This window comes from Acipenser ruthenus, chromosome 42, assembly GCF_902713425.1.
Source record: "Acipenser ruthenus chromosome 42, fAciRut3.2 maternal haplotype, whole genome shotgun sequence".
Classification (NCBI taxonomy): Eukaryota; Metazoa; Chordata; class Actinopteri; order Acipenseriformes; family Acipenseridae; genus Acipenser; species Acipenser ruthenus.
This window is the reverse complement of record NC_081230.1, coordinates 2,910,868-2,936,006: the sequence shown is the minus strand read 5'-3', so window position 1 is coordinate 2,936,006 and position 25,139 is coordinate 2,910,868. Positions and strand designations below refer to the sequence as shown.

At 41.0% G+C, this 25,139-nt stretch overlaps 1 long non-coding RNA gene across 1 annotated transcript; it reads left to right on the top strand.

The window, feature by feature from the left end:
• The first annotated feature begins 8,427 nt into the window (after positions 1-8,427).
• LOC117404915 (uncharacterized) lies at positions 8,428-16,451 on the top strand. The gene is made up of 7 exons (XR_009311440.1): positions 8,428-8,454; positions 8,542-8,583; positions 8,671-8,712; positions 10,808-10,849; positions 10,941-10,982; positions 13,090-13,178; positions 13,376-16,451. It is a non-coding gene; the product is annotated as an uncharacterized LOC117404915 (long non-coding RNA).
• Positions 16,452-25,139: the final 8,688 nt, after the last annotated feature.

Sequence of the window (25,139 nt, the reverse complement as noted above, 5' to 3'; positions counted from 1 at the left end):
AGACTGACGATAGACACGCACTTAAAACGGTTGCATAAAACAGTGTTTTGTTAGACCGGTCTTAGTCAATTTTGTAAAGCATTCTGGGAAATTTAAGACACTTGAAAAAACAATCATGTCCGACGCTTCCTTCAAACAGCGATGTTCCCAGTTTACAGCAACAGAAAAAATCAATAGTTTTGGGGACATTTTGTGAAAAATGTTCTAACGCACTCAAACGCAAGGCATTGGAAAAAATAACCAAAAAAGTTAACAGCGTTAACCCGCTGTGTGTGGTCTGTCGAAGACGTACAAAAACGGTAGAAGAATATGGTACAAGATGCTAAAAAAGAAATTTCCAGGAGGAAACACCCACGTATTGGAGGAGGACCTCCCTCAAAGCTGAAACGAACCACAGAATTGGTTATTGAAATTTTTGGGGCGGAATCTGCAATGTTTTGGAGGATTGCCGGTGGGCATGAGAGTGGAGTCTGTCTGAGCCAGCAGGAGGCTCAGACTGTCGGTGACAGTGTCGCAGTATCAGCTGTGCCTGAGGCAAGCTGCAGTGCTGCTGAAACTTTCAGTGAAAGTGAAACTGTTAAATAGTGAAGGTACTGTATGTTGACATGGTAACCACAAAACTATTGCATTAAATCAGGCCATTTGTAACAACGGAAAGTTAGATTTCATTAGTCATACTAAGTTTATGGTGTACACAAAAAACTGTACACTTTGATTTTATTATGTTTTGCGAGTTTTAAATATATATAGGCCTATATGCTAATTGAATACAAAAAAATGTAAATAAAGGACAAGGTATTATTGGATAAATATTGATAATACGTTAAAATGCATTAATATTTAATTCATAATGTACATTAAATACATGATTGGGTAGCTATTTAATTTAAATGTGTTATTGAGCAATTTAAGGGTTAATAGAAAGGATATTAACACTACTATAACTAGCATACAAAAACTGAAACTCTTATTGAAATAGCGCTTTAGTAAAGTTTCTGTCTTTAAGGACTCTCTCTGTCCTTTCCAGACAGTGTTCATACAGCCAGAGATTATGGTGGGAGGTCATTATTTCTTTCTGACAGTTAATGATTTCCATGGATCACATAGACCTAAATTCTAAGTTAGCCTGGTGGTGAGGAAGCTAACTTTTTAGGCTAATACTTAGTCAGTCTTCATTTTTATGCAACTGGCTAACTTGCATTAGACTAGTCTAAGTTACAAAACTAAGACCGGTCTAGCAGTTTAGACTAGTCTAAACCACCTTTATACAACCGGCCCCAGGTGTTTGAATCAAAACATTGGAGGTATTTGTAGGTTTGACGGCATGACAACTACTTGTTTATATTCAAATCCATGATTTATTCTTCCATGATGTAATGGTGTTCTATATATTGTGACATCATCAGCATGCACAACTTTTGAATGAATTGTTTATTTTCTTATTTAAATGTTATATATTTATTGGAGTTAATTAGTTCATTCTTTTCTTTTGATCTTGTTTTATTTGTAATTCTTATCAACAAATGTAAAAACTGTTTTCTAAAACTACGTTGATCATGTTCAGCACCTCTGCTGTAGGTATTGATTTATCTAGTCTATTATCTAGTGCTTTTTGACAAGCTTCTAAAGTTTCTTTACGAGGGACACTTGGGTACAAGGATTTTACATCCATGCAAAATAAAATTGTATTCTCTGGAAGGTTGTGCTTTAGAGATTAAAGTCTTTAAAAATTGTGTTGTATCCTTAACATAACTTGGTCATTTCTCAACATGTGACCTAAGTTGTTTTTCTGCTATTTCAGCTATTATGTGTGTTGGATTATCAATTGTGCTGACTATCATTTGCATAGGGTGATTTTCTTAGTGCATTTTAGGATTTCCTCTTGCTAGGCCTGTTCTTGCATTATGTGGCTGTGTGACAGGGTCTCACTCGTGTCACGTGTGTGGGTCACCGCTGCTCAAGCAACACAGAGACAATGGGGGTGGAGTTGAAACGCTGGCACAGGCGCGCAGGATTTATTAATGCAAAACAGAAACGAAAGTAAATAAAGGTGGTCATGTGACGTTACCAGCCATGGTAACGCACAGAGGACACATCCAGCAAGCTGTACAAATAAACAAAATAAAACATAGTACAAAAACTACAAATATAAGGTCCCCAAGAGAGTGAGCGCTAGCCTTATAAAACGTGGCGTCCCGCTCCAGGAACCGGCTACACTACGTAACCCACGCTATACATCACATGGGATCACTATCCCCTAAACCAGGGGTGCACAATTCCGGTCCTGGAGGGCTGGTGTCCCTCCTGGCTTTTGTTCCAACCTTGCCCTAAATTACTTAATTGGACCAGTTATTACCAATTATTGGTCTAATTAAGTAATTTAGAACACAGTTGGAACAAAAGCCAGGAGGGATCCTGCCCTCCAGGACCGGAATTGTGCACCCCTGCCCTAAACTAACCTACAGATGAGCCGGTATTCATACGACTCCTGCTGCTTCATATGGCCTTGGCTGGGCATTGCCTTCACAAGCACCGCTTGCAGTCTCAGGGTTGAATAGCTGTCGTTCCTGCAGAGCGGACGCTCTCCTCCCGAGTATACACCGCTCCCCTCTGACATGGCGTTGCAATCGACCCGAGCCATCTCCACTGGACGTTTGTAAACTGACGGACACTCTGTCAAGACCCGCCCACCTGCTGATTGAGGACCAGCACAGCCAATCACTTGCTGCCCTCAATTGAGCGCCCGTCTGTAAACAATAATTGAATCACACAAATCAACTCCAAAGTGATACACAGTAACCCCATTTCCACATTCAAACCATACCAACACTAAATACACACGTGCAGGGCAATCACCCTGCTACAGGCTGCATGTATTTGTTTAATTATTTTGATATAATGCCTTTATTATATAGTCTCTCCAATTTCTTTAACCTCTTTTCCAGATTTATTGATCTTGTTGCTTTTAACTTCATATATATATCTGTATTATTTAATTCACATTCTACAGACTTCATATAGTTATCTGTGTTCATTATCACTATTCCCAAACCTTTATCTGCTGGTCTTATACTTACATCATCATCATTTAACAACTCGGTCATAGCTTGTTCTTCAATATTGGGTAAATTAAGTTTACATTTTTTTTTCAGCCCTACTATAATTTTTTGTTTAACTACTTTAATATACATCTCTAACCATTGTTTCCATCCGGAAGAGTCCATGTGCTTGTACTATTAACCTTAATCCCATAATTACCCTCTGAATCTGAGATCGTTTCATTGAAACTATCTTCTGCTAATCTCATGCGTCTCTCCCACTCCTTTAATTCGGTGGCCAGTTTATCTTTATCAATGTATTTTTAGTCGGTATAAACTTAAGACCTTTACTCAATACTGCTTTTTGGGATGTGGTTAAAGTTTTACTTTATAAATTAAATACTGTCTTCTCTCTAATCTTCAGTGTATTTGGTACCATTTCCATTTCTGTTTTGAATTCTCTGTCCTAGTCGTGTTTAATTCTCTATTTTGCATTTTATTATTTACTTTTAAATTGGTTTATTTTTATTTATTTTGATTGTCTTAATTATGCCATAGTATTCAGATTCTTCCAGTTTCACTGCCTTTAAATATAATATGAGAAATGGTTATTGTTGTATAAAAGATTAATTGGATTGTTCTTATTTTTAATAGTTTCTATTGTGCCTTCATATTTAAAACAATCCTTATTTAAGTCTATGTGTACATGTATGTGCCTATCTAGGAGGTCTCCGCATGCCAGGACTTCTGCCTCTATAGCCCAAGAATCTATACTACTGTCACTTAATTTCATTTATTCAATATGGGTCACTGAGTTGATTTACATTTCATATAGTTTTATATTGCTTTCCATTAGTTCTATTACATTATATCGATGTACATTTCATATCGTTTTATATTTCTTTCTATGAGTTCTGTTACATTATGTCTAATTGTTCGATGGTCATTTTGTGAACCATATAAAACACCTAAACATCTAAAGAAACAGTTCCCGTCCTTCTCTATTTGAACTATGTTGTAGCCGTCATAACTCTTATACTCGCATTGCTCAAGCAATCTAATCGAAGGTGTTTCAGCAGTGTTTTCATTATTCTCGGAATTGTTATGATTTGAAATTAATTTTTTCTAGACCTATTCTATTTTGTAATCCTGGTAGACCTCTTAATTTGTGTAATTTCATTAACAGTTTGTTCAAATGTTCTGGTTTTTTGTTCTCAAGGTTTTCTACTTTATGAAGTAACTCTCATTTCTGATGGAGGGAATATGCAATTCATGTCATTTATAACTATCTCTATTTTTATTATGTATTTCTCTCATTCGTCTTGCCGATGTCAATTTAGCTTCCTGCATTACCTTAAACAAAGTCTCTTTCAATATCTGATTTACATATAATCTTTTCGCTTCACTAGTCTTCATGTTTATGCTTAGTTTTATCTTAAAGCCATTTGGAACTAACTATTATCTATACAATTGTGGAAACTGATGAAAGTGGCATGGGGAAAAACAGGTTGTACCAAGAGCATGGTGCCGAGCAGGTGGAGTCTTTATACCTAAAGAAAAAGATTCTACAAGCATCAGTCAGTTATGCCATATTTCCCTATTAAACGTAGAAGGCAAGAATTTCTACAGCATTATTGCTCAGAGATTGTCAACTTACCTATTAAAGAACTGCTTCATTGACACTTCAATACAAAAAGCGGGCATTCGAGGTTTCCCAGGTTGCTTAGAACACATCAATGTGATCTGGCAACAAATTCAATCAGCTAAAAAGGAGAGGAAGGAGCTCCATGTGACATTCCTGGATTTGGCTAATGCATATGGTTCAGTGCCACATGAACTACTTTGGGCAGCATTTGATTTTTTCAGTGTACCGATGACAATAACAAATTTAGTGAAAGCCTACTTTGGAGATTTGCAATTCAGTTTTTCAACTTCAGAATTCAGCACTACATGGCAATGCCTAGAGGTTGGAATAATGGCAGGATGTACCATTTCTCCACTGGCTTTTACCATGGCAATGGAAGTAATCAGTAATCAGTAGTAGGAGGAGAGCGCTTTGTTTCTGGAATGCGACTACCACCAATTTGAGTATACATGGATGACATAACAACCATGACTACAACAGTAGCCTGCACTAATCGGTTATTGGGCAAATTAACCAATAACATTGAATGGGCACGAATGCAATTCAAGCCCACTAAATCAAGGAGCATCTCTATAATTAAAGGCAAAGTAGTAGATAAAACGTTCTTCATTAATGGTGAGGCAATACCAACAGTATCTGAGAAGCCAGTGAAGAGTCTTGGGAGATGGTACGATGGGGATCTAAAGGACACAGTTCATATGGGAGAAGTTAGACAACAAGCAGTGGAAGGGTTGAAGAGTATAGACAGCAGCGCTTTACCAGGCAAACTAAAACTCTGGTGCTTTCAGTTTGGTCTACTGCCGAGGTTGCTGTGGCCACTGACTGTGTACGAGGTTTCTTTGACAACAGTAGAGAAGCTGGAAGCTTTAATCAGTTCATACATCAGAAAATGGTTGGGAGTTCCACGCAGCCTCAGCAGAGTGGGACTTTATGGTAAAGCAATACTGCAGCTACCAGTCTCTGCTCTAACCGAGGAGTTTAAGTGCGCCAAGGTCAGACTGGAAATGACATTAGTAGAGTCACGCGACAAATGTGTAAGGGAGGCAGCACCTGTGTTGAAAACTGGAAGAAAGTGGGCAGCAAAGAAAGCTGTGGAAGATGCAAAGGCTGCCCTTCGAATTGGTGATATCATAGGGCAAGTTCAGCATGGAAGAGGGGGTCTTGGTCTTAGTTCAGCTCCTCCTACATGGAAGAAGTCAGCCCCAGCTCAACGGAGGAAGCTGGTAGTCAACGAGGTGCAAAAGCAGGAGGAGAGGATGAGGTGCATAAAGGCCGTTTCCCAGGCCAAGCAGGGAGAATGGGTGAGATGGGAGAGTGTGGAACAACACAAAATTGGCTGGCAAGACCTATGGTCAATGGAACAGAGCAGGATCAGTTTCCTCATCAGGTCAACATATGATGTTCTCCCATCACCACAGAACCTAAACCTCTGGGTAGGAGAGGATCCCTCATGTCCTTTGTGTTCATCACCTGCAACATTAAGGCACATTTTGACAGGATGTAAGGTGGCTCTTAGCCAGGGATGGTTTACTTGGCGCCATGACCAGGTGCTGCAATGTTTGGCCTTAGCATTGGAAGACAAGCGTAACATGACCATTAAGTTGCCACCAGTTCCATCAAAACAATACACACAAAAGACAACATTCCTCCGCCCAGGAGAGCAACCACCAAGAAAAGGTGTTAAAACCAATCCTCGCCCAGGACAACTGGAAGCTGCAAGAGACTGGAAAATGCTGGCAGATGTTGGGCAACGGCTTGTTTTTCTACCTGAGAATGCCACCACTAACCTTCAACCAGATATTGTCTTTGTGGTCTGGATCAGCACGTCTTGTTCACCTGGTAGAGTTAACAGTGCCATGGGAGGATGCTGTAGATGAGGCATATGAGAGGAAGAAACTGTGATATGCTCAACTAGCCTCTGAAGTGGAACAGAGAGGATGGAGAGTCCAGGTTTACCCAGTGGAGGTGGGTTGTCGAGGATTTGTGGCACACTCTACAACCCGGTTTCTCAGAGACGTCGGATACAGTGGCCAAGAGTTGCGTCGCACAGTGAAGAACTTATCTGAAGCAGCAGAGAGGAGCAGCAACTGGCTGTAGTTGAGACGGAAAGATCTCTAGCACAATAGAAAGAAAGCAACGCTGATGTACGGGTAAGTAAGCTGGGCTGAGTTGAGTGGGGGACGGAGGGGGGTGATGCTGGGACGCCAGTATCACCGTCGAGCCCCCTTGAGGTGTTGTGGGCTAGTCGACGAAACACCGAAGATGGAAGGTGCCCACTTGAAGACCCCAGAGATGTACCCTACTTAGCTCAATCCAGACGGTTGTCATGCTGATGTGCTGCGGAGACCGCACTGTGGTTGATCCCCGGAGCCAGCATCACAGCCGTTGTGTGTGCTGATGCTCCAGGGAGGCAAAATAAGCTGATCCCTGGAGCCAGCATTACACTTCAGCCATTAACACCAGACAGAAGGATATCTACATCGTCATATGGAAGGAAACTTAAATGGATAGAGACACAGATGGATCACATTAGTTTACTGTAAAGCTGCGTCTTAGTTGGTGCTTATCTTGGCGAGAGCCGAGTTCAAATCAGCATGAAGTTTTAACATCTACTCTTGTGTAATGGAAATCTATAACATTTTGATGGGAACTATACTTAGCTCTCTGTGCCATCAGTCTCTTGAGTTTATTACCCGTCTTTCTCGCCCTCCTGGATTGGTGTGATCCTCCAGTCCACCTTTAACTTCCTCCATTCATTTCCTTTGTAGGATGATATTATGAATAAAACACAATATATTTTAGCTCAAAGAGCCAGCTACCCAATGTTTTGATATGTTATACATATCTTTCTCAAGGGAGCCTGTGTTTGAATCAAAACATTTGAGGTATTTTTATAGGTGTTTGATGGCATGACAACTACTTGTTATTGTTTATATTCAAATCCATGATTTATTCTTACATGATGTATATATTGTGACATCATTTTTTATTTCTATCTTTCAATCTCTATTAATTCTAATAAACATATTTTATATAAACATATTTCTATTATCATGCAATACTGGATCTGAGGATCAGCCTTGAATTAGCCTCGCCAGCGCATGAGTCCCGCTGGCATCATCGTGTTCAGTCTATTTATCCATTTACTTTCTTTTATTATTCTTTATGTTGCATTGCATAGGGCAGCAGTGTGGAGTAGTGGTTAGGGCTCTGGACTCTTGACCGGACGGTCGTGGGTTCAATCCCCGATGGCGGACACTGCTGTTGTACCCTTGAGCAAGGTACTTTACCTAGATTGCTCCAGTATAAATCCAACTGTATAAATGGGTACTTGTATGTAAAATAATGTGATATCTTGTAACAATTGTAAGTCACCCTGGATAAGGGCGTCTGCTAAGAAATTAATAATAATAATAATTGTCTAATTTTAGCTGTTCTAATACTACAAACTTTGAATCCCATCAGATTCTATAGTGGGCCCCACCTTCACCCCCAAAAAGCTTTTCATAATCACACAGTAGCCCCTCGCTATAAAAGATTATTTTAAATTGAAACTAAATGATTTCAGCTTTTTCTTATTATTATTAGTAGTAGTATTGTGGTTTGCTTCTATTGTGACAGGCGCATCACTTTAGTACATCTACTCCTAAATCTTGTTCTAAATTCATATTGTCTATTTATTTTATTTTAGGAAACACTAAATCTTGTTGTTGTGTGTTTTCTTTACAGGTTCAGACCCCACAAGCCCCCCTTCCACTCCGGTCTCTCAAGGTATGCAGTGTAATCACTTCAGTGAATTCAGAACCACTGCAGGAATCTGGCTTTGTTATAAACTTTATTTTTTCTCTCTTGTTACAGAAGGAGAATCCTCGAGCCCCTCTTCCACTCCGGTCTCTCAAGGTATGCAGTGTAATCACTTCAGAGGATTCAGAACCACTGCAGGAATCTGGCTTTGTTATAAACTTTCTTTTTTCTCTCTTGTTACAGAAGGAGAATCCACGAGGCCCCCTTCTACTCCGGTCTCTCAAGGTATGCAATGTAATCACTTTAGTGTGATTCACTAACCACAGTAGAATGGCTCTCATGTGTCATGTGAACCACTAGACCTATTGAAGCCATGTGAGATTTGTGTGCAAAAATAATGTGAAAGCTGAACCTAGCGTGAGGCAACTTCCTGACTGACACCAGGTCCCTGCAGTGCAACTCAGGGCATCTAAACCACTCACTGTAGACGTGTCAGTGTATTGAAATCAACACATGGGAATGGTAATGAGGAATAAACCAGCATGCAAGCATCCAAATGGTGCCTGATGGAAACATGTTGAATACTGCTGAAAATTGCCCCAATATTAGACACTCATGTAAGCATCTAAACACAAGAGTTGATCTGTGAAAATCTACCTCTACACGTCTGCTTCTTGTGTTCTAGGTACCAGCACCCCACCTGAGCCCTGCACTTAACTCACATTCAGCGTTCCCTCTAAGAGTAAAATACGCACATTTTTCACAATAACTGGCAATATCCTTCCACTCAGTTTAGTAACTTTTGCAAGTTATCAAATATCAACCATATGTCATTATGAGAGCATTCATGCAAAGCATTAACATAAGCATATGTGCGTGTGTCTTGCAGATGATTCTCTGATTTCTTTGTTAAACTGCACGTCACGTTTGTGCAGAGCTGACTGTGAGTCCAGTAGTACAGGACGGGCGAAGCAGGCGTCTGGTGATTCTCCCTCTATGGAGAGGGCTGCCAGGTGCTGCTTAGGAACGTCTCAGTTTTGAACTCGTCATATAATTGAAAATGTTTTTGAAGCACAATCTTACTGCATTATTTAGAAGTATAAATAGCCAACATAAATAAACATAAATACAAATCACAATACTCATGTTATTATTATTTGTTTATTTAGCAGACGTCTTTATCCAAGGCGACTTACAGAGACTAGGGTGTGTGAACAATGCATCAGCTGCAGAGTCACTTACAATTACGTCTCACCCGAAAGACAGAGCACAAGGAGGTTAAGTGACTTGCTCAGGGTCACACAATGAGTCAGTGGTTGAGGTGGGATTTGAACCCGGGACCTCATGGTTACAAGCCTGTTTCTTTAACCACTGGACCACACTTTCACGAGTTTTGTTTTATTTCCTTTTAAAAAACAAACATTTCAGAAATATCATCATATCAAGCGTTTAGAAACTGGTAAAAATGTAATCTCAATATTAGAGTTGAAAATACACAGGTAAGTGTTCAGTGTAGTGGTTGAAGACGACATACCACGTGCATTTGTTTGCAAGTTGAGTTTAGGTGACTTCACTCGCGTGTCTCTGTTGAAACTCAACATGACAGCTGCACCAACGAAGAAAAAAAAGCAATGCTTCAGTAAAAGACAGCTAAAACAAAATCTGATTATCTCTATGAGGATGGTGGGACACTATTGTTCAAGTTTTGCTGCCGTTGATCATGCATGAGTCAGTACCATTAAAAGATCATATTGCCAGTCATAAACATGTAGAGAGAACAAGAAAGCAAATAAGACGGCAACAATGGCAAAGCATGCATTCACTATGCTGAAAACTGAGATCTAAGACACTGCATTCACTCTGCTGAAATCTGAGATCTAAGACACTGCATTCACTCTGCTGAAAACTGAGGTCTAAGACACTGCATTCACTATGCTGAACACTGAGGTATTAGACACTGCATTCACTCTGCTAAAAACTGAGATCTATACACTGCGTTCTCTGTGCTAGAAACTGAGATCTAAGACACTGCATTCACTATGCTGAAAACTGAGATCTAAGACACTGCATTCACTATGCTGAAAACTGAGGTCTAAGACACTGCGTTCTCTATGCTGAAAACTGATGTATTTTTTACTTGTGCAAATCCAAACCTCTCAAGCCTTCTCTCATCACCAGCCTCTAATGGTATGGAGTGCACTAGCTCAGTTTGAATGTGGCTTTGTAATAAATGACTTATTGTTTAATTGTATTAGTATTTATTTATTGTCCTGGTAGAGACAGCAGCATAGACATAGTTTAATTTAAATGCATTTGAACAATACACTTGAAACAGGAAACAGGAAACACTAAATCATCTTGTTGTGTGTTTTCTTTACAGATTCAGACCCCACAAGCCCCCCTTCCACTCCGGTCTCTCAAGGTATGCAGTGTAATCACTTCAGTGGATTCAGAACCACTGCAGGAATCTGGCTTTGTTATAAACTTTCTTTTTTCTCTCTTTCTTTTTAAAGAAGCAGAATCCACGAGGCCCCCTTCCACTCCGCTCTCTCAAGGTAAGTGCAGTTTGAAGATGGCAGTCTGTTCAGTGTGATTAACAGCCCACCTCACGTGTCATGTGATCCACTAGAACTATATAAGCTGTGGGAGAGCTGTGTGCAACTATTCAGCAACAACACTAGGAGAGCAGATGGTTGTCTTTCGGTTTGGAATCCTAGTATATAGAGTTACATTATATTGTCCAGTACAAATAATCTGTCTACAGGTAACCCTGTTTATACTGTTGAAAACTGCCCTAACATTAGACACTCATCTAAACATCTAAACACAAGAGTTCATCTCTGAAAGTCTACCTCTACACGTCTGCTTCTTGTGTTCTAGGTACCAGCATGCCACCTGAGCCCTGCACTTAACTCACATTCAGATTTCCCTCTAAGGGTAAAATGCGCACATTTTTCACAATAACTGGCAACAACTTTCCACACAGTTTATTAACTTTTACAATTGATCAAATATCAACCTCACTCGAGACTCCAGCATTTCATTTTGAGAGCATTTCGTGCAAAGCATTAACATAAGCACATTTCCGTGTGTCTGCAGGTGATTCTCTGATTTCCCTGTTAAAATGCACATCACATTAGTACAGAGCTCGCTCGGGCTGCAGTGAATCCAGTAGTGCAGGACGGGCGAAGCAGGCGGCTGGAGATTCAGCCTCTAGGGAGAGGGCTGCCCGGTGCTGCTTAGGAACGTCTCAGTTTTGAACTCGTCATATAATTGAAAACGTTTTTGAAGCACAATCTTACTGCATTATTTAGAAGTATAAATAGTCAACATAAATAAACATAAATACAAATCACAATACTCATTATTATTATTATTTGTTTATTTAGCAGACGCCTTTATCCAAGGCGACTTACAGAGACTAGGGTGTGTGAACAATGCATCAGCTGCAGAGTCACTTACAATTACGTCTCACCCGAAAGACAGAGCACAAGGAGGTGAAGTGACTTGCTCAGGGTCACACAATGAGTCAGTGGTTGAGGTGGGATTTGAACCCGGGACCTCATGGTTACAAGCCTGTTTCTTTAACCACTGGACCACACTTTCACGGGTTTTGTTTTATTTCCTTTTAAAAATCAAACATTTCAGAAATATCATCATATCAAGCGTTTAGAAACTGGTAAAAATGTAATCTCAATATTAGAGTTGAAAATACACAGGTAAGTGTTCAGTGTAGTGATTGAAGACGACATACCACGTGCATTTGTTTGCAAGTTGAGTTTAGGTGACTTCACTCGCGTGTCTCTGTTGAAACTCAACATGACAGCTGCACCAACGAAGAACAAAAAGCAATGCTTCAGTAAAAGACAGCTAAAACAAAATCTGATTATCTCTATGAGGAAGGTGGGACACTATTGTTCAAGTTTTGCTGCCGTTGATCATGCATGAGTCAGTACCATTAAAAGATCATATTGCCAGTCATAAACATGTAGAGAGAACAAGAAAGCTAATAAGACAGCAACAATGGCAAAGCATGCATTCACTATACTGAAAACTGAGATCTAAGACACTGCATTCAGTATGCTGAAAACTGAGATCTAAGACACTGCATTCACTCAGCTGAAAACTGAGGTCTAAGACACTGCATTCAGTATGCTGAAAACTGAGATCTAAGACACTGCATTCACTATGCTGAACACTGAGATCTAAAACACTGCATTCACTCTGCTGAACACTGAGATCTAAGACATTGCATTCACTATGCTGAAAATGGAGGTCTAAGACACTGCATTCACTATGCTGAACACTGAGATCTACATGTATTTTATATTTATAATCGGAGCATGAATCAGAAACTGAGGCAGAGCCACAATAAACGTCTTGTTTAATTTTAAAGCAAATTGTTGAGATACTTGTTTGGAATATTGTTTCAAAAGTGTATAATGCAACAAAATGAATACATTCAAAGGGTTAGTGCATGGCCGACGGTGTCCCACTGATAATGGATCCTTTCTCAGTCAACTGCAAATTTCTCAGAATCTAAAAAGCTTTGATGGAACGCTGCTCCCATTCTGTGCTGCACATTACAGACTACGTGGGGTCTTATTGTTTGACATGGGGTTTATTTAATGGCTGTGTGAACTCTTCTGTTTGTCTGCACAGATAACATGGCAACAGCAAGGGTCAAACTAAATGTACCCAAAGGAGTGAATCTTGAGGACCCCAAAGTGTACGAAGCCATTTTAGAGCAGGTAGGTGACACTCCCTTTCAGAAATCCAAACTGACACTGCTTCCTGTGTACTGGGCTTCGTGTGACACTGATGAGCTAATCTCACGTTGACTTTGCTTCCCTTTAGTTCCTTCTAGTTTCCTCTCTTTTCCCTGATAGATACACAGAGAGATGTGGTGCTCCTTGATAACACTGTGTTTCTTGTGTTGCTGTTTCAGATCCGGGAGCACCTCTCCAAGAACTTTCCAATGGACGGTGTTAATCTGCGCTGGAGAAGACAAGACGGAGAGATATTCCACAAGGAGGAAGAGGAGGAGGAGGAGGAGAAGGAGAAGTACTTCGAGCCGTGAGATACCAGCACCCACAATGACAAGCGAGGGCTTTCAGCGATAGAGCCGTCGATGCGGGCTCTGCCGTGTGGTAGATGACTGCATCTGGAGTTTTGAGTCCTGAGCTGAGGGTGCTAATGAAAGTCAAGGTCATCTACCACACGGTACAGCCCACATCAAGAGGGCTCTATCACTATTAAAACATGATTTAATTCTTTATTTTCTCTTAAAAAAAAAACAACAACTTTAAAACCTATATTTACGTTGAACTTCTGATATTTCGGCAGATAACCTTCCGCTGAGGAAGATAGTCCCTAACATAATTAGAATAGAAAAATGACATGCGCGTAGATAAAACCGTTATTATCATTATTATTATTATGACATTGCCAGATAAATTAACTGTAGGCTTGTTGAATAGTCTGTGTAGTATTGAGGCAGACTCAAAACTTGTTAGAGGCGGGGCGTCATTCAAGCTGGCAGGGAGTGGATTGGCTGCTGTGGAAAGAACTGAAGCAGGGTTGGCAGTTTAACTGGCTGGTTTTGATGGAGGGTGTTGTTTGGATCCAGCTGATGACAGAATTGTGGACCAGTCGTGTCTTTCCTGTTGATTTTCTGTGAATTGAGCCTTCATTACGCTGTCCTGTCACACACATGATTTTGCTTGTCTCTAGACCAACGTCAGAAAGTGTGTTTAAGTAGTTTTTTATGTTATCAGATTAGTTGTAGATTAGAGGGTTAAGGGAGAAAGCTGGTATTTATCCACAGATTGATTTAAAATGTAATTCACAGCTGAGCACTTCAACGTTGCAACATTCCGGAAGCCCGCTAGATCTGGAAGCTGATTGGCTGTTCGCACTCAATTTTCTGCTGGTTAATATTCATCTGACATTATCTACTGGTGTTTTTTTTTTTTTTTAATTTTATGATAATTTAAATATATATTCAATTATTTACTGGTGCTGCACATTTATAGTAAGTTGATAGTGAGTGTGTGTTTTAATGTAATGATAATTTAAATATATATTCAGGGCTTCGGATTTTCAGTTTTAACCCCTGATACAAAAAGATTTAATCGGTTAACAGACAATAAACACCAGAAAAACTGTGGAAATGGTTAATCTATGCATGTTGACTGTACCCTTTTCACATTTAAAAAAATCAAACCCTGTGAATACATTTCACAGGGCTGCTGGGCAATGTCCTGCCTTCCTGACTTGTGTCTATCATTGATTCGTTCTGAATACTTTAAACCCACCCCAACTACTGAGTGACAGCACATTCCTACATTTCTATTGGAGACTCCGCTGGCGAGATTTAAAACGAGATTACACTCAGGATGGAAGCTTGTTAGCGGGATTTCAAGCTGTATTACAGTTAAGATACGGAGGATTTAAAACTGAATTGTGACAATGTACATAAATTCCTACACACAAACCCCAGAAGAATGTTGATGTGACCTCAGGGATTTCGTTGTGGAAGACAGCAAAGGAAAGAAGGTACAACTTAAGTGTGCAAGTGCTGTCGAGTTACTGCTATACATATTGTCACACACACACAAAAAAGCATTTTGGAAAGTAACCAAAAACACTAATTTCATACAGAATATCAAAAACGAAAGCCCCGAAAAAAAAACGATTAACATAAAACTCGAATAGCTAAAAATTAGCACCGAAAAATACAATTAATAAAACCCGAAAAACAGAAGCCCTAAATATATTCAATTATTTACTGGTGCAGCACATGTTTATATTAAGGTGATGGGGTGTGTGTTTTTAATTTAATGATAATTTAAATATATGTTCAATTATTTACTGGTGCAGCACATATTTATATTAAGGTGATGGGGGGTGTGTGTTTTAGTTTAATGATAATTTAAATATATGTTCAATTATTTACTGGTGCAGCACATATTTATATTAAGGTGAGGTGTGTGTGTTTTAATGTAGTAAATGATTCTAATAGAGGTTACATTAGTTACTGGTGCAAGTTTCTTTTAGCTTGTAAAGAATATATTCAGAGTGGTAACAGAGTAATAGGCCTCTTCCCCATGGCATGGCAGAGCATGGATTCACAGAATGAATGTACAATTTGCAGTGTACTATTAAATCCTATAGAGGGCACCACAAACACATTTACTGAGGGAGGAAGGGAGCAAGCTCCTGTATAATTATACAATCACCTGGAAGGTCTTGATGCTGCAGTACATTACAAACAGCAGCCAGGATACAGGTGTTGAATTGCTTATCAGGAGGACAGGGCTAAGGTAGATGGCAGATGAAGGACAGTTCTCTTTTTCACATGATCCTCCAGTGCAATGACATGGGCAGCTCTAGCCTGGGTCACTCTGAGTCTCTGTCTGGGTAAGTGAGACGAGTTGTCCTAGTGCAGCTCAGCAAGCTGGTCTCTTCCAGTCCAGGTCTGCGTTCCAACCATGGCTGCGTTTCTACCTGGAGGAAAAGCCCTCCAGGACTGGAGCCTGTCGCAATCCAAGTGAAGCTGCAGCATATACTAGCACTGTGGCGCCCCCTATGGTCTTTAAATAGGTCTGCATTATCACACAGAAATATATGTGCAGTCTGCAGGGTGCAATGCAACATGGGGTGAAGTCATTAAGGCTATGAGTAGGGTGGTTTGCTACAGCTTATGATTTCAATGGAAATGTCTTATTTTTTCTGATATTTAATTTACATTACTGTAAAAAACATAAAAATAACAGGGTCACTGACTCAGTTTTATTTCCCATTATAGTGTATGGGGAGCAGGGGAGGGGACCCAGATCCATGCATTCATGAAACATGTTCCTCTCATGCAAACACATAGAAATCACACGAGCTGTACCAAAGAATATGTGCGATTCATGTCATTGTATTGTATGAAGGGTTGTGCATCACAACGATACTCTACTACTCTGTATTTCTGAATGTATTTTTGCTGATTTATTTCAATAAAGTTTCAATCTCAATCTATGGCATCTTTTTTATTATTATTACTATTTTCACAGAGACTGCAGTCCCCTGACAAGGCTGCTCTATAGCGATGGATCCCTTTCTATACAGTGTGGTTCAGGAGACTGGGTGATGGGCAGCACAGGGGCTGAACAGAGACTGCTCTATAGCGATGGATCCCTTTCTATACAGTGTGGTTCAGGAGACTGGGTGCTGAGCAGCACAGGGGCTGAACAGGGACTGCTCTATAGCGATGGATCCCTTTCTATACAGTGTGGTTCAGGAGACTGGGTGATGGGCAGCACAGGGGCTGAACAGAGACTGGTCTATAGCGATGGATCCCTTTCTATACAGTGTGGTTCAGGAGACTGGGTGATGGGCAGCACAGGGACTGAACAGAGACTGCTCTATAGCGATGGATCCCTTTCTATACAGTGTGGTTCAGGAGACTGGGTGATGGGCAGCACAGGGGCTGAACAGAGACTGGTCTATAGCGATGGATCCCTTTCTATACAGTGTGGTTCAGGAGACTGGGGGCTGGTTGAATGGATCTATATCAGCTGTTTGTTGTCTACACTCCTAAATGAATCTATTTGCTGTTCACTTTGTAACAGTTCCCAAGTCATAGCTGATCACCAGCTCACCAGCAGTTGCAGACATTGTCTGCAGGTTTAAATAAATAAGCGACTGGTCTTGAAAGGGTTACAGCACGACCTTTATAAAGCGCCTCCTGAAGCAGACTATGCCACTTTAAGGTCACATATTAATTTGTTAGCAGACACCCTTATCCAGGGCGACTTAGTCGTAAACAAAATATAAATTTCAAGAATCACAGTACAAGTATTAATACAATTAAGAGCAAGCTAAAATACAATGACTTAAGTTCTAGTAAGTACAAGTACATTACAAAATACGAATCAATATCAGAGCAGATAAGTGTCAGTGATAGTTACATCAGGATACGATTAAATGCAAAATACTACAGATTGAATAACACTAGTGGAAGATTTACTGTACAGTACTCTAAAGTACAGGATTAAGTGCAGTAAAATAGGGAGCAGATAAGTGCAAGTTATGTATCTTTGTGTTCATTTTGAGTTTTTCTCTACTCTGTAGAGATGACCTCTCTTAGCCTAGTGGAAACCCAGGGTCGAAGAATGGGTCCTCATTCCCATAATGACCACTAGGGAGCGCTGTCTTGCATATCACCCCAAGTTGCTGCAGGTGTACTTTCCTTAAAGGACCACCAGAGGGCCCTGGGAGTCCAGGTACACGGACAGGAATAGTATTTGCTGTCAGTGTTAACACAGTAACCACAATAGCAACTAGTCTCCGGTTTGAATTATGAGTTGAAGAAATCAACAACTGGATGCAGTCTGACTACTTTCAGCAACGCTTTATGGTCTGGACCGGACCTTCATTTATGTTAAATGGATTTTAACAATAAACTGCAGGTCCAACAATAGGCACATTGGAACTGCAGTTTAACAGCACACTGCAGTAAGATCACACTGTCACTGCAGTTTAACATTACATTGAATAGAATCACTTTTAAAAAGTTTTGTAGCAAACCTGCCTTTAGCGCCAACTGGATTTCAGTAACGTAATTCGCTGCCACCACCTTTTTTTAACCGGGGAAGGTTCGGTTCTCAGGAGAGTAAAGGTTCAAACAATACACAAAACAGATATAATTTAAAAATATGTCTTTATATAAAAGAAAGGGAGGTACATGATTGCACATAAATTACAGGTTTACTCTTAAAAAGATCAATTACACTATGTAACACAATTTTTGTTCCTGGGTAGTAAGTGTTATTTCCTAATTGCTTATGCCTCAAAAGTATAGAAAATGGCTGTTCCCCACAAACTTTGCTTTTGTGACCAGGACAGTGATATTTTGAAATTTACCTCTTTCCAGTGAGAAAACGGGCGAATTTGTGTCTTTTCGTTCACAAAGTCAGAAAAAAACACATGAATCCAAATTAACATGTATTTATACTAGAGTAATACAAAAATGACTACAAAAGATTTAGAAGTGAGTAGTTTTTCGAGATTTACGATTATACTGTAAATCACTTTCATGACTCAGCTCCCAAATGTAGTCTCCCATCATGTTCTCGTTATACTGTCCTTGATAGCGGCATTCAAAGTCCAGTATATCCTGGTGGAAGCGCTCGCCTTGCTCCTCCGAGTACGCTCCCATGTTCTCCTTGAATTTATCAAGATGAGCATCAAGGACATGGGCTTTGAGGGACATCCTACAGCCCATTGTGCCATAGTTCTTCACCAGAGTCTCAACCAGCTCCACATAGTTTTCGGCCTTGTGATTGCCCAGGAAGCCCCAAACCCCTGTGACAAAGCTGTTCCAAGCTGCTTTCTCCTTACTAGTGAGCTTCTTGGGGAATTCATTGCACTCCAGGATCTTCTTTACTGTGGTACGACGAAGACACCGGCTTTGACCTTTGCCTCAGACAGCTTAGGGAAGAAGTCTTGAAGGTACTTGAAGGCTGCCGACTCCTTATCTAGAGCTCTGACAAATGGTTTCACAAGGCCCAATTTGATGTGCAGTGGTGGCATCAGCACCTTCCGGGGGTCCACCAGTGGCTCCCACTTGACGTTGTTCCTCCCCACAGAGAACTCGGTCCGCTGTGGCCAGTCCCGCCTGTGGTAGTGTGCCTTGGTGTCCCTGCTGTCCCAAAGGCAAAGATAGCAGGGAAACTTGGTAAAACCGCCTTGGAGACTCATCAGGAATGCCACCATTTTGAAGTCTCCTATGACCTCCCAGCCGTACTCATCATACTTCAAGGTGTCCAGCAAGGTCTTGATGCTGTTGTAATCCTCTTTGAGGTGCACCGAGTGAGCCAGGGGAAGAGACGGGTACTTGTTACCATTATGGAGCAGCACGGCTTTGAGGCGCCTGGATGAGCTGTCAATGAAGGACAGTATAACGAGAACATGATGGGAGACTACATTTGGGGGCTGATTCGTGAAAGTGATTTACAGTATAATCGTAAATCTCGAAAAACTACTCACTTCTAAATCTTTTGTAGTCATTTTTGTATTACTTTAGTATAAATACATGTTAATTTGGATTCATGTGTTGTTTTTTTCTGACTTTAGGTGAACAAAAAGACACAAATTCGCCCGTTTTCTCATTGTAAATAGGTAAATTTCAAAATATCACTGTCCTGGTCACAAAAGCAAAGTTTGTGCGGAATAGCCATTTTCTATACTTTTGAGGCATAAGCAATTAGGAATTAACACTTACTACCCAGGAACAAAACATAGTGTGTTACATAGTGTAATTGTTGCTCATAGCTGACGGGTGGATCGCGGGTCGCGTTGAGATCCCCCACAATGCATCACAGTGTTTGCTGTTTTGGCCCCCACTAGTTTAGTAAAATACACTTGAGCTTGTTCAGCACACTGTAGCTAATCAAGCTCTTCTTAAAACCTGGAATGGGTGACATTGCTGTGCAATAGGAGTCTTATCTCCATCTCTGCAGTCATGGAAATCAATTCTGGGTTTGGAAACCAAGCAGCTCTCTCACAGCAGTTCACATGTGCTGGGTAGTATTAAAAACAGTCACCTCTGATAGGAATACAAGCACTTCCAGCCTCCACTCCAGAGCCATCATCAGGAACAGATTAACTAACTGCAGGAAGTACAATTCAATCACATCAGGGACTGTAAGAATCTGCTGATATCGTGAGCAACTGCTTTATATTTTGGTATGGATTCCACCAAATTCACTGTCTAAAACAAGTTTAATGTGAATTTAATAAAAAGCAGTTTGTCAGGCCGAAACAACCTCAAAATCTGAAATCAAGATTTCTGTTTGAATACTGAAGTGCCACTCTGGTTGCTGCAAGTGAGACCCCCAGATTCTTGGGTGTTGTGGTTTTGAAATGGTTTCTTCTGCCACCAGTGACGAGGTGAAAAACACAAAAGTGATCAATGGCGGATTTCACGCGCACAAGTCAGGGCAGTTTTCCTCGCGAGGAGTTTGCCGTACTTTTCAGGACTTGCGTTGCTATGCAGTTCTGATTTAGGGGGGAAAAAGCGTCCGTTCCAATGCAGATGAGTCAATTCATAGTCATTTAGGGTACATGTCTGCTTACTAAGTAGAAAAAGAACGACTCTGAATATCATGAGGACAGCTTAATGCGTTGCCATGCAGATAAAAACATTTAACAAGAGAAATGACGTGTTGTCACGCACATTCTGAATTACACCACGCATTATTTGTATGGTTACCTTTCCAACACACGCGCAATATCCCATGCAGCCAACATTAACACACGCAACATACAACACAGAAATGCACACAGGGACGGGGCACATTGCCACAATGAGATATTAACATTTGAATTGCAAAAGTGGTTCAAAAGCGGCTCTGGCGGTGCTAGTGTTAAACGGCTGTTGGGTTTTTCTACCTTTCTTTTTACATTGACAAATGTTTTTGTTACAGTTATCACTTCATTTTATACTTAATAAAATAATGAATAAAGTGAGGGAAATATATTAGAGAATGTGTATGATAAACAGACAGACAGACAGACAGACAAGACAAGAGAGTATATTCCTGTGTTTTTACCACTTGCTATTTAAAAATAAAACTATTTTTGGAACTTCAATTGTGTCTCTGCCTCCTTGCATGGTGCACCATACTGTAAATTACCCAATTAAAGAACCTCAGTATTTTGAATTCTAAAGTGAACTTTAAGGTTTACAAGAGGACCTTGCCCTCTTTAAACACAAAGTGCCATAGTCGGTTTTTGGTCATAGGACTGTTCGAACAATTTAACCCCTTTTAAGCCATGTAGTAACCCGCTACATAAATATTTTAAAAACCTTGTGAGGATGCGTGGCTGATCAGCTACTGATTTATTTAACCAGCTGACAGTCACGCATCTTCATTAAACTTGTGCAGACTATGGCTGAGGGGTAATTTAACAACTAGTTTAACCCCTCGGCCAAAATGTAAAAGCCTGCAGCTGTCTGCGCTCAGGGGAGAGGGTCAGGAGAGATGCAAGTCTGTGGAAAATAAAAAGAAACAATTGCTACTTACTGTGAACCATCCTGAAGGTACTCGTATCTGTGGTGTGTTTATTTTATTTAGATTTGTTTGGCCAACATGCCCTTTTGTTTTGTGTTTGTTTAAATCTTTTGTTTGTTTTATTATTTAATAAAATAACTGAACGCCGTAGCGTTTCAGTTTTCACCCGCCATTCATTGTTTTGGTTTTGTGCTCCTGGTCCGTGACATCACCACACCTGCGCACAGCAACCACTCTGTCACAGATGGCTGTATAGCATCAAACATTGCAATATGTTGTTTATGCAAGGCTGAATACCACCCCTTCCCTGTTTGGTACTTGTTGTGGTCCAATGAGAACGGTGTCGAAACCAGCTTTTGCTATTTCACAACAACAACGCTTGATCCTCAGTGCTGTACTAAAGCTGGGGATCAGCTAGTCTCCAACTTTGTTCCGCTTGTATTTTTCGATGCAATTGGTACTAACTTACGCAGCAGGGGATGATCCCGAGATAGTACCGTACCAGCTAGTACGCAACTTAGTACGCAGCTCCGTACTAACTCTGCAAGTTCATTGCAATTGACCCGGAAGGTTCAGTGTGTGTGTGAACTTGTTTTTGGTAAATACAGCACAGGGTCGCAGAAAGGTCATTCTTTACGAGTAAACTTCCAGGCAGTAACCTCTGCTATTTCTACCCCATGCTTTCATTTAGTTTCTCTTAAACGGTATTATTGTCTCCTATTCTTTATAGAGGACAGTATTCCTCCCTGCTGTCCAGCGGCACAGATTTAGAATCTTCCTCAGACTGCGCTGCGAACTAAACCAGGCAACAGAGCCGCCTCCACAGCAGCAGAAGAGTCATCAGCAATGAGACACGCCAAGGAGTGCGCTGCTCTGTGAGACTCGAGGGGACGCGTTATCAAAGCGCTTCCTCCAGGCTTTAATTAACTGCTATTGATTTTAAAAAGGACAAAACATCATGTTAATGTTACAACATGAAAAACTAAACACACTGAGAGTGCTGAAGAGGGCTTGAAATACAGTGTATTACTCAGCTGTTTGGTTCTAGTTTTGAAAAATGAACAGGTGGTTTACCTCTTTAAAATAAATAGGAGTTAAAGACTGGCGTAAAAGCTTTGAAAAGATGTCCTGAGGTGTCTTATTGTGATTAAAAAGCGTCCCATTCCACAAGAAAAACCTGAGAGGTGTTAGAAAACTAAAGCTCTTTGCATGAAATGCTTTTTATTATATGAATAACTACCCAGTGGAGTGACAGAGCAGGTTAATAAACTAAATGTATTGAATGAATAATGAAATCAGATCATATATGTCAGAGAGTGAGATGTTTGTATTAAACAGTCCAATGACAGTATTTTTTACAAAAGGTTTTAGAAACTTTAACCTAATAACTCATGTAAATGAACTAAAGTCACTCTTTTTTATTGTTTTATTATCAAGATTTCCATTACACGAGAGTAGATGTTAAAACTTCATGCTGATTTGAACTCGGCTCTCGCCAAGATAAGCACCAACTAAGACGTAGCTTTACAGTAAACTAATGTAATCCATATGTGTCTCCATCCATTTACGTTTCCTTCCATATGATGATGTAGATATCCTTCTGTCTGGTGTTAATGGCTGAAGTGTAATGCTGGCTCCAGGGATCAGCTTATTTTGCCTCCCTGGCGCATCAGCACACACAACGGCTGCGATGCTGGCTCCGGGGATCAACCACAGTGCGGCCTCCCCAGCGCATCAGCCTGACAAACGTCTGGATTGAGTTAAGTAGGGTACATCTCTGGGGTCTTCAAGTGGGCACCTTCCATCCTCAGTGTTTCGTCGACAAGCCCACGACACCTCAAGAGGGCTCGACGGTGATTCTGGCGTCCCAGCATCACCCCCCTCTGTCCCCCACTCAACTCAGCCCAGCTTACTTACCTGTACATCAGCGTTTCTTTCTTTCTATTGTGCTTGAGATCCCCAGCCAGAATCTTTCCGTCTCAACCACAGCCAGTTGCTGCTCCTCTCTGCTGCTTCAGATAAGTTCTTCACTGTGCGATGCAACTCTTGGCCACTGAATCCGACGTCTCTGAGAAACCGGGTTGTAGAGTGTGCCACAAATCCTCGACAACCCAATTCCACTGGGTAAACCCGGACTCTCCATCCTCGCTGTTCCGCTTCAGTGGCTAGTTGAGCATACCGCAGTTTCTTCCTCTCATACGCCTCATCTACAGCATCCTCCCATGGCACTGTTAACTCTACCAGGTGAACAAGGCGTGCTGATCCAGACCACAAGACAATATCTGGTCGAAGGTTAGTGGTGACAATCTCAGGTGGAAAAATAAGCCGTTGACCAACATCTGCCAGCATTTTCCAGTCTCTAGCAGCTTCCAGTTGTCCTGGGCGAGGATTGGTTTTAACACCTTTTCTTGGTGGTTGCTCTCCTGGGCGGAGGAATGTTGTCTTTTGTGTGTAATGTTTTGATGGAACAGGTGGCAACTTATTGGTCATGTTACGCTTGTCTTCCAATGCTAAGGCCAAACATTGCAGCACCTGGTCATGGCACCAAGTAAACCGTCCCTGGCTAAGAGCCACCTTACATCCTGTCAAAATGTGCCTTAATGTTGCAGGTGATGAACACAAAGGACATGAAGGATCCTCTCCTACCCAGAGGTTTAGGTTCTGTGGTGATGGGAGAACATCATATGTTGACCTGATGAGGAAACTGATCCTACTCTGTTCCATTGACCATAGGTCTTGCCAGCCAATCTTGCGTTGTTCCACACTCTCCCATCTCATCCATTCTCCCTGCTTGGCCAGGGAAATGGCCTTTATACACCTCATCCTCTCCTCCTGCTTTTGCACCTCGTTGACTACCAGCTTCCTCCTTTGAGCTGGGGCTGCCCTGTGCCATGTAGGAGGAGCTGAACTAAGACCAAGACCCCCTCTTCCATGCTGAATTCAAAGGGCAGCCTTTGCATCTTCCACAGCTTTCTTTGCCGCCCACTTTCTTCCAGTTTTCAACACAGGTGCTGCCTCCCTTACGCATTTGTCGCGTGACTCTACTAATGTCATTTCCAGTCTGACCTTGGTGCACTTAAACTCCTCGGTTAGAGCAGAGACTGGTAGCTGCAGTATTCCTTTACCATAAAGTCCCACTCTGCTGAAGCAGTGTGGAACTCCCAACCATTTCCTGATGTATGAACTGATTAAAGCATCCAACTTCTCTACAGTTGTCAAAGAAACCTTGTACATAGTCAGTGGCCACAGCAACCTCGGCAGTAGACCAAACTGAAAGCACCAGAGTTTTAGTTTGCCTGGTAGTGAGCAGCTGTCTATGCTTTTCAACCCTTCCACTGCTTGTTGTCTAACTTCTCCCACACGAACCCATCATACCATCTCCCAAGACTCTTCACTGGCTTCTCAGACACTGTTGGTATTGCCTCACCATTAATGAAGAACGTTTTATCTACTACTTTACCTTTAATTATAGAGATGCTCCTTGATTTAGTGGGCTTGAATTGCATTCGTGCCCATTCAATGTTATTGGTTAATTTGCCCAATAATCAATTAGTGCAGGCTACTGTTGTAGTCATGGTTGTCATGTCATCCATGTATGCTCGAATTGGTGGTAGTCGCATTCCAGAAGCCAAGCGCTCTCCTCCT